The following is a 7607-nucleotide window of genomic DNA, read 5'->3' as shown; positions in this document are numbered from 1 at the left end:
CAAGCATCAAGGAGTGATTGATTGTGCCAAGCGTACAATCACCTTGACCAGTGAAGAAGGTAAAGTGGTGACTTATCAGTCGCCGGAGTCAGTGGCGACCAGGACTTGTTTGAATCAGATGGAAGCCGAAGAGCAGCCCTCGGAAAAAGTCAAAGACCCAAAGAAGTTGGAAGACATACCAGTGGTTTGTGAGTATCCGGAGGTGTTTCCAGATGATCTCACAACGATGCCGCCAGAAAGAGAGATCGAGTTCCGTATCGACTTGGTGCCCGGAACCGCACCGATCTATAAGAGACCCTACAGGATGGCCGCCAATGAGATGGCAGAAGTGAAGAAGCAAGTGGATGAACAACTCCAGAAAGGTTATATCCGACCGAGTACCTCGCCTTGGGGTGCCCCGGTTATTTTTGTTGAGAAGAAGGACAAAACTAAGAGAATGTGTGTGGACTATCGTGCTTTGAACGATGTCACTATTAAGAATAAGTATCCTCTGCCAAGGATTGATGACTTATTTGATCAGTTGAAGGGAGCCAGAGTTTTCTCCAAGATCGATTTGAGATCAGGGTATCACCAGTTGAGAATTCGGGATGAAGATATCCCTAAGACAGCATTCACTACTCGCTATGGCTTGTATGAGTGTACGGTAATGTCGTTTGGACTTACTAATGCCCCGGCATTCTTCGTGAATCTCATGAATAAGGTGTTCATGGAATACCTGGATAAGTTTGTGGTTGTCTTCATCCACGACATTCTTATCTACTCCAAGTCAGAAGAAGAGCACGAGCAACATTTGCGGATTGTGCTAGAGAAGCTCAGAGAACACCAGTTGTATGCCAAGTTCAGCAAGTGTGATTTTTGGCTGTATGAAGTGAAGTTTCTTGGCCATGTGATCAATGCCCAAGGTGTAGCAGTAGACCCCAGTAACGTGGAGTCAGTGATCAAGTGGACCCCGCCTAAGACGGTTTCCCAAATCAGGAGTTTCTTAGGACTTGCGGGCTATTACCGCCGGTTCATTGAGAATTTCTCGAAGATAGCCAAGTCAATGACACAGTTGTTGAAAAAGGAAGAGAAGTTCAAGTAGTCAAGTGAGTGCGATAGGAGTTTTGAAGAGCTCAAGCAAAGGTTGGTTTCGGCACCCGTGTTGGTTTTGCCGGATCAAACGAAGGACTTTCAGGTTTACTGTGACGCATCCAGATCAAGACTGGGATGTGTGCTAATGCAAGAAGGAAAGGTGGTTGCTTACGCCTCTCGCCAACTAAGACCACATGAGGGTAACTATCCGACCCATGATTTGGAACTAGCAGCTGTCGTGCATGCCCTAAAGATTTGGCGACACTACTTGATCGGTAACAAGTGTGAAGTATATACGGATCATAAGAGTTTAAAGTATATCTTTACACAACCGGATCTGAATCTCCGCCAACGAAGATGGTTGGAATTGATCAAGGATTATGATTTAAGTATCCATTACCATCCAGGCAAAGCAAATGTAGTTGCAGATGCTTTGAGCCGGAAGAATTACTGCAATGCTGCGGTAACAACAGAAGTTTGTGAGCAGTTGCAACAGGAGTTTGAACGACTAAATTTGGGTTTAGTCGAAGAAGGCTTTGTGGCAGCCCTAGAAGCGCAGCCCACTTTGGTGAATCAAGTTCGCCAATCTCAAGCAAATGATCCGGAGATAGCCGAGCTAAAGAAAAATATGCGAGTTGGTAAAGCCCGAGATTTTTAGAAGATGAACATGGAACAATCTGGATAGGAAACAGGTTGTGCGTACCAGATAACAAGGAGTTGAAGGAGTTGATACTCCGAGAAGCTCATCAAACCCAGTACTCTATTCACCCCGGGAGTACTAAGATGTATCAGGACCTCAAAGAAAAGTTTTGGTGGGTTATTATGAAGAGAGAAATTGCAGAATACGTCGCCTTGTGCGATGTTTGTCAACGAGTCAAAGCAGAACACCAAAGGCCAGCAGGACTATTGCAACCTCTCCAGATTCCAGAATAGAAATGGGAAGAAATTGGGATGGATTTCATCACTGGTTTACCAAGGACCGCTTCCGGTCATGACTCGATTTGGGTAATTGTTGATCGATTGACAAAGGTCGCTCATTTCATACCAGTTCACACTACCTACTCAGGGAAAAGATTAGCCGAGATTTACTTGGCTAGGATCATGTGTTTACATGGAGTACCGAAGAAGATCGTTTCTGACCGTGGAAGCCAGTTTACTTCAAAGTTTTGGCAGAAGCTACAGGAAGAATTGGGAACCCGACTGAATTTCAGTACGGCTTATCACCCACAGACAGATGGTCAGACGGAGAGGGTAAATTAGATTCTTGAAGATATGCTCAGAGCTTGCGCTCTCGACTTTGGTGGAACGTGGGATAAGAATTTACCGTATGCAGAGTTCTCATACAATAACAGTTATCAGGCCAGTCTGCAGATGGCACCTTTTGAAGCATTGTATGGGCGGAAATGTCGCACACCCCTCTTCTGGGATCAAACAGGAGAACGTCAAGTTTTCGGGACTGAAGTTTTAAGCCAGGCGGAAGAAAAAGTCAGAATAATCCGTGAAAGGTTGAAAACAGCTCAAACCAGACAGAAGAGTTATGCAGATAATCGTCGGAGGGACTTAGCCTTCAAAGCAGGAGACTATGTGTACCTCCGCGTCACACCTTTGCGAGGAGTGCACCGGTTTCAAACCAAAGGAAAATTGGCACCGCGTTTTGTGGGACCATACCGGATAGTGGAACGCAGGGGAGAAGTTGCGTATCAGTTGGAACTCCCCGCTAACATGGCTGGAATCCATGACGTGTTCCATGTGTCGCAGCTCAAGAAGTGCCTACGTGTGCCTGAGGAACAAACAAACTCCGAGCACATCGATCTGCAAGAAGATCTAACTTATGTGGAGAAGCCAGCACGGATTCTAGAAACCAGTGAAAGGAAGACTCGGAACCGTGTGATCAGATTCTGCAGAGTTCAGTGGAGTCACCACTCAGAAGAAGAAGCGACATGGGAAAGAGAAGATGAGCTCAAGGCCGCCCATCCGCACCTCTTCGCCAGTGCCTCCGAATCTCGGGGTCGAGATTCCGTTTAAGGGGGGTAGGTTTGTCACACCCGGAGTTTCGTCCCAAGCCTAAATCGTAAAAAGAAATCCGTAAATAACAATTGGCTTAATTAACTCAGGAAAAATCCCTCTAAAAGGAATTAATTCAATTAAATCGAGGTACGCAAATCGACTAACTGGATTTAAATTCAAATTGCAGAAGTATAAAATTTGGCCAAACAAATTAATTTAAAACTCGGCAAAAGTGGGGTTTTCCTTTTTCCCTCCTTTTTCCTTTTTTTTCCCTTCCTTCTCAAATTGGGCCGAAGTCCAATTTTCCTCCCTCTCTCTTTTTCTTTTTTTCTTTTTCTTTTTCTTTTCCTTCCCGGGCCGGCCCAGGCGAGCCAGCCCACAGACTCCTCCTCGGCCGGCCCAGCCGCGCCGGCCGCTTCCCTCCGCCCGCCGCGCGCGCCCCGCCTGGGCCGCCGCTTGGCCCAGCTCGCCGCTCGCCCGCGCCGCGAGTCCGCGCCGCCTCCCTCCTCTCTCTCGCGCCACTGACGGGTGGGGCCCACCTGTCAGTGACTGTTTCGCCGCGCCCGCGCCCGCGCCCGCGCCGCGCCACGTCCGAGCCGGACTCCGCGCCCGCGCCCGCGCCGCGCCACGTCCGAGCCGGACTCCGCGCCGTCGCCGCAACCGCCGCCGCCGCAACGGCTGCCGCCGAGACCGCGTCGTCGCCAACACGGTCTCCAACCTCCGCCCGCCCTAGCCGGTGCCGCCACCCTATAAATCCCGAGCCGCCGCGCGCCGTCGCTCACTTTCCGCCGCCCGCTCGAGTTGCCGCCGCGCTGCTGCCTCTCGCCGCCGCCGCGCAACTTCGCCGTCGGACGCCCTCGCCGCTGTCCAGCCGCGTCATCACCTCAGCGTCGCTGTCGCCGACCAGTCGCCGTCCTCGTCGTCGCTGGTGGACGTCCCCGCGCCGCGCATTCCTCCGTCGCGTCGTCGCCGTCGCGCCCAGTCGCCTCGCCGCCGCCGATCGATCTCCGCCGCCACCGCCGATCTCCCGCACCCACCCGCGTCGCCACCTCCGCCTCGGCCTCGCCGATCCGTCCGCACCCTCGCCGCCGCCGGTGAGCACCCGCACCCTCCTCCCCTCTCTCTCCCCCTCTCCGGCCGACCGCCGCCGAGTCGCGCGCCGTCGCCGGAGGAGACCAAAGCTCGCCCCTCCCGCCGGCCGCCGTGGTCGTCGTCGCCTCCGCGTCGCCGACGTTTGGCCGCCGTCGCTTGCACCCGCGTGTGCCGCACCGTCGCCGCTCGTCAGTCGCCGTCGCCGCTGTCCTTCCACCATCGCCGAGCGTCGCCGCCTCGGCCGTCATCGCTGTCGCGCCGTCGCCGCCCGCCGGTCGTCGCCGTCGAGCCGCCGTCGCCGTGCGCCGCCGCCGCCGCGTCGCCCGCCGCTCTCGCCGGTCGCCGCCGTCCGCCCGAGCCGCGCTCTGCGCCCCTCCTCTCTGTTCCCTCTCGCTGACGAGTGGGCCCCACTCGTCAGTCGGTCCCCGCGCCCGTCTCCTCTCTCTCCTCCCCGGGCCCGCGTGTCAGTCTCTCCCTCTCCCTCTCTCTCACCAACAGGTGGTCCCCACCTGTCAGCCGTCAGTTTCCTCTCTCCTCGCTGACGTCAGCAGCCCCATTAATTGCGCAATAATTGATTTAGGACTTTTTCTGGTTAGTTAAAAACCCAGAAAACTTTTAAAATTCATAAGTAATTCATCTAGTCTCCGTTTAGGTCTATTCAAATTTCATTAAATTCATAAAATTATCAAGAATCCATTAAAAATAGTTTCTTTTGCTGTTTCAGTAGAGTTTGTGCCTGTTTTATTTATTTTTGTGCTTTGTCGCTTAGATTCGGACCCCGCCGAAGAGCCGGTTTACTTCGAGATCGTCGCCGAAGTTCCCCAAGGGCCAAAGCAAGGCAAGTGACACTCATCCTTGAACATATTGAACCCATTATTGCAAATTCCCCGCTTATTTATTTCAAATGTGCATTGTTTTAATTAAAGTACTTACTTTATGTTATTTTCGGGTAAACCTTATTATTATGCCGTTGTTTATCTAACTTTATTCATTGCTGGACCAGGGGTAACTTGACTAGAGTCAGGCCTAGGTTAATGCTTAGCCATGCGTAGAACAAATAGCTCATGGGATCACATTTAATCATGCTTAGTTCTGAATAGCTCAGATATTGATTCACTACCCGGTTCGGGTTAATGTCAACTAAAATATTGATAATGGTGGGCTGTGGGTGCATGGTTTTGAGAGTCGTACCCATGGCGATTAAGGACCGGTTCACGGGAAACCCTGGAAGTCATTAAGTGCTAACCACATGCCGAAATGGGTAAGGTGGGATTTGGAGCATGACTTCGAACTATTTGACGTACCCAGGCAAGGGTAGGCGTGATGGAGTATGGACGGGCAATCGTGGTGTAACGAAAGCTTCTCCTGCTTCCGGATCTACCAAGGCACAAGAGGGGACTGCCCGACTTGGTGTAAAGGAGGGGGTGAAACCTGAAGTGTGGTACGATTAAATAGGGAGGGTTGTGTAACGGGTCCTATCACGGTCTCCTTTCCGGTATGCCGTGGTGGTATATCGGCGCACGTTCAAGTGTAGTGGAGTCGTGTCTTGTGGGTACAGTTGTACACCTCTGATCAGAGTATAAACTATTCGAATAGCCGTGCCCACGGTTAAGGGCGAACTCCCAGCTTCACTGTGATTAGTGAACCCTAATAACTTGAGTAAATTGGTTATCTCTCGGGACTACTGCAACGTGGTGTAACGTTGAGTAGTGGTTGGGCCTGTTGCAACGTGGTGTAACGTTGAACAGTGTTGTGGTACTTACAACTGCTTATTTTATTTATGCTTTACTGTTCTTAATTACCTTTGTTGTTTAAGCTCTGTTATTTATTTACACTGCTGCTTTATCGCAACTAACCCTAGCCTGTCCTTGTTAATCCCGTTGCATCATTTACTTTTTCCCCCTTGTCCGTGTTACTTGTTGAGTACGGTGGTTTGTACTCAGCCTTGCTTAACTTTCCCAACCCAGAGCTAGTAGCAGAGTCCGATGGAGGTGCCTCTCAGGAGTGAGCTGTTCCGCCGTCAAAGTGTTGCCTGTGGACTGGAGCCGTACCCGCTGGAGCTAGTCTACCCCATTTTTCTTTCCGCTGCATTTCCGCTAGAATAGGTGTAATTTTCAGTTGTTTCTAAGAACGATGGTTATGTAATCAACATTGTCTTTTTGTGTACCCTGGCTGGTCCTGGACAGGGATTTAATACACAATTAAGTTCAGAAATTCGTGTGAGGAATTTCTGGGCGTGACATATGCCACCTGGAATCTTCACCACCACGTGCATTAAACTCTAGGCTAAGTATCCCGCATGATATCTCGACCGCTGGACATCAACTTACCTCCAAGTTGACTCCCGATCCATCATCGGCAACACTCTCCCGATGCATCAAGTCACCTACACATGAATCAAACAAAGAAACCCTATCTCGAGACCAAGCTGTCTCCAACTTGACTCAAGATTAGCAAAACAACAGTACCCATACGTATAGAAACCAACTAGAAGTCGAATTCACGAAGAACAAATCCGAAACCGAAAAGAAAACCGAAAGCTGAAACTTTCGGGCTAACCTGCCGGTCTGACCGCCCATACACCTGCGGTCTGACCGCCCAGTCAATTTTCACAAAAATATTTAACTCGCAAACCACCAATTTGTTCATCACAAAAACATGTAGATCCCTTCATGATCTTACCATCTCCCCCTTGATGAACACATTGGCAAACACATCAAAATTGTTTGTTGTTTTTGTGAAGAACTCCAAAAAGCATTTAAAAGAAACATCTTTCACTTTTGAAAAGAAAGAAATTTCCAATTTTTTCCAAAAACATTCTCAAAACATGCTCTCTCTTCCAAAATTATTCTCCCCCTTTTGACAATGATTACATCAAGCGTAGAAATTATGTCCATTAATGTTTAAAAACTTAGTATACACATAGCATATCAAGTCATGTGTAGCAAGCATGTATTAAAGTATAATTATGAACCAAAGATTTTACAATTAAGTTCAACTCAACAATAAAAATTTATGATTTCAAACGATTTATAATGCAACGCTGTTATATGCACATAGACTGAAGAATAAACACTAGACATATATACCTATTGCATTTATCACTGTTTCTCAAATTACCCTTAGCACAAAATTATCAAGAGAATTTTTAACACCTTTTTTGTTTGAGTGCTCATATTTTTCTCTCAATCATTTCGGGTACGTCCTTGTCGTCAAGACTTTTCCAAGGATTCAGCACCCATTTTTTTCCTCACACATCGAATACGTCCTTGTCGTCACGACTTTTCAAGGATTCAGTATTTATTTTTTTCTCTCATATTTTTATTCTCTTGCACAATGAGCAATTTAAAAGCTATTTGAGGAATAACAAATCAATAAAGCATATATACAAGCATTTATTATTCAAACCATATGCTAGCATCAATATTGCATAATTT

This window comes from Oryza brachyantha, chromosome 6 (assembly GCF_000231095.2).
Source record: "Oryza brachyantha chromosome 6, ObraRS2, whole genome shotgun sequence".
Classification (NCBI taxonomy): domain Eukaryota; kingdom Viridiplantae; phylum Streptophyta; class Magnoliopsida; order Poales; family Poaceae; genus Oryza; species Oryza brachyantha.
Note: the sequence above shows the minus strand (reverse complement) of the source record.